At 36.0% G+C, this 2917-nt stretch overlaps 1 protein-coding gene across 3 annotated transcripts in view; it reads left to right on the top strand.

Annotated features, from left to right (window-relative positions):
- The first annotated feature begins 764 nt into the window (after positions 1-764).
- LOC106457968 (zinc finger protein 780B-like) overlaps positions 765-2917 on the top strand; it is a 35570-nt gene continuing 33417 nt past the window's right edge. For all 3 annotated transcript variants that reach the window (XM_022384072.1, XM_022384071.1, XM_013917415.2), the window contains exon 1: positions 765-999. The gene's annotated coding sequence lies outside the window, so the exon portion shown is untranslated. The remainder of the gene's footprint in view (positions 1000-2917) is intronic.

Raw genomic sequence — 2917 nt, forward strand, 5'->3', positions numbered from 1 at the left:
GGAGGGGAGGTATTAGGGAAGGTGGAACATCAGCATGATGGCTATTTACTGCTGGTCATTGAAACGAGATGCTCCAAACGCAATACATAAAAGAAAGACCACAACACGTAGTTTTGAGACCAAAAGACGTAGATTTCACACACACAAACACACAAAATCAGGATGAATGAGAATGTTTATTTGTTCGACATCAGTGTTCTTCCCTTTTCTTCAACTTGTTTGAATTTTTTTTTTTTTTTTTTTTGCTATCAAACATAATATTATAAAATGTTTATTGTGGTAAACGAAATAATAATTTGATCTAAGTAAGTTTTCTTCCAGATTTGTAAAAAAATCCTTACCTGATAAAAAAATATTATTATTATTTTCGAAATCTGCGTAGCTAAATTGTGGCAAATCCGTTATTAAAACCATTGTTTGTTTGTACAAAGCTACACAATTGGCTAGCTGTGCTCAGCCAACCACGGGTATCGAAACCCAGATTCTAGTGTTGTAAGTCCGCAGCCATGCCGCTGTGCCACTGGGGTGCTATTAAAACCAAACCAACTTTTATGAAGTTTAAATTCGCAGACCTGTGTTATTAAAGGGACCTATCCCAATTTTCAAATGGTAACTCAGTTTTACCTGAATACACCACAAGGGCATATTTAAGTTTCTCCGTAGAATAATAATGATAATAATTAAATCTTAAAGATCTCTTTTTAATATAAAAGGTTTCATTTATCATTAAAGTAATATCCCCCTCTGCTTGATTAAAAGGAGACTATCCATTCAAATTACAGAAATAATAATCCAGCAATAAAGGCAAAATACGCCAGGACACGGTTTTCCTTATATGGTGTGTAAAGGTCGTTTTGAGAACGAGGCTGACCATTTTGACAAGTAAACAAAGCAAATTATTTTGATTCATTCTACCCCTAAATACAACCATTTCATAAGTCAGTTAAACATATGGAACCACACACAAATATGACTTATCAAACCTCAGTCCTTTCAAAGGTAAGGTTTAATAATGCACGTGTGTCTTTTAAGAGAAAAATAAGTGGAATAACTACAGCCCTATGGGCGATAACAGAAGTTAGAAGCTTTTTAATTTTACTTTTAGGCCTATATTTTACTTTTTAGTTACACTTAAAATCAGTTCTATACTTTACATCTGGCTGTATTATGTATATGAACAAACCTATTCCATATAACTTCAAGCTGTCATTCTCATTATATTCCCATCCAAATTATACTTATAATTCAAATTATAATAACCCCCATCTTGCATTTATTATAATAAAAACCCATCTGCCATTTATTCGCCCAACTCGCTAAATGATTTAAATACTCATGTAAAGCAACAGCATCTTCTTCACAGATAGCAACAATAAATACCTATATACAGGGTGTCCACAGTCCTGTTCCGATTTTAAATGTTTATTAGAACAAAACCAAAAAAGATAACAATGCAGTTTTTGGATAATATTACTTAAGAAATAGTTTTATATGCTTTTCAGTACACCTCAACATGTGCACCGTTAGTGACCTGTAGCATATGCAACCAATATTTCGTTTCAGTCCACGTGTTGGCCAACATATCCTTTGTCACTCTTCTGATGCCATCAGTTATCCTTGTACAAAAAGTTTCAATGTCAGGAACTGAGGTCTGAAAAACATAATCCTTGACATACTCCCAAAGCAGAAGTCTAAGGGCATAATATTGGGAGACTGTGAGGGCCAGAGAACTGGCCCATTATGTCCAATCCATCTGTCAGGGAAGTTCTCATCAAGGAAGTTGTGTACGATCAAACACCAATGTGGAAGTGCACCATCTTGCTGAAAATAACGAATGGTTACAACTCTTCCAAGTGGGGGATCACATAATTGTCCAATATGTCAAGATGCACACCTTCTGTAACATTCCGCTGTGCAAAGAAAATGTGCTTATCACCCTACTGTACATGAGCCCACACCAAACATTAAGTTTTGGGCTATTGCAAATGTCTTCACAAATTTGTAGGTTTTCAGACCCCCCATATTTGTACATTATGGCAGTTAAATTGTCCAGACATGTGAAAGATGGCTTCATCAGAGAACAGGACCTTTTTTTAGGTACTCATTGTCTTCAACAATCATGCTCAGCATGGAACATGCAAATTCATATCACCGAGGCTTATCATTTGGTTGTAAAGCTTGGACTATTTGTACTTTATACATACAAGGATGCAATTTCTTGTGTAGAACTTTGTGTAACATTGATCTTGGTAGCTGGAGTTCACTAGAATCGTGACAAATAGACTTTCTTGAGCTGCATTGGAACATCTCCTGGGCATTAGCAATGGTTTCTTCAGAAACACCTGGATGTCCACTTCGAGGCAGGTCAATCACACTTCCTGTCTCCCAAATCTTGTGAAACCACCTTCTAATGCTGGGTTTAGAGAGAGGATTCTTGCCATATTGATGGCAGTAATTCCATTGAACAGTTGTTACTGATATAGACTCTGCAAACCAGATGACACATTGAGCTTTCTCCTGTGTAATTGTCATCTTCGTTCAAACTTCAATCATTACCAACTGGACACTCCGATTACATTCTATAAATCAAGAAAAAGCTTCGTTAGTTAGGCAACAGGGGGCTAAAAACTGCATAATTCTAGCTCTTTTGGTTTTGTTGTAATAAACTTTTGAAACCTGAACAGAACCTTGTAGACATTGTGTATAATCAGCAACTTTAAGTGATTTATTGACCTTTCCTTCATGTATGTCAAAAATAGAAAAGGTCCTAAGACTGAGCTCTGAGATACCCCACTTGTGACATTAATGCAGTTTTACTGAACTCCATTTGCAACAACTCTTTGCTTTCTTCCATCCAGCCACTCTTCTATCCAATTTGCTAACTTATCCCCCTTTTTGAGATAATTTTTTTACTAAG

Source organism: Limulus polyphemus, unplaced genomic scaffold (genome assembly GCF_000517525.1).
Source record: "Limulus polyphemus unplaced genomic scaffold, Limulus_polyphemus-2.1.2 Scaffold399, whole genome shotgun sequence".
NCBI classification, from domain to species: domain Eukaryota; kingdom Metazoa; phylum Arthropoda; class Merostomata; order Xiphosura; family Limulidae; genus Limulus; species Limulus polyphemus.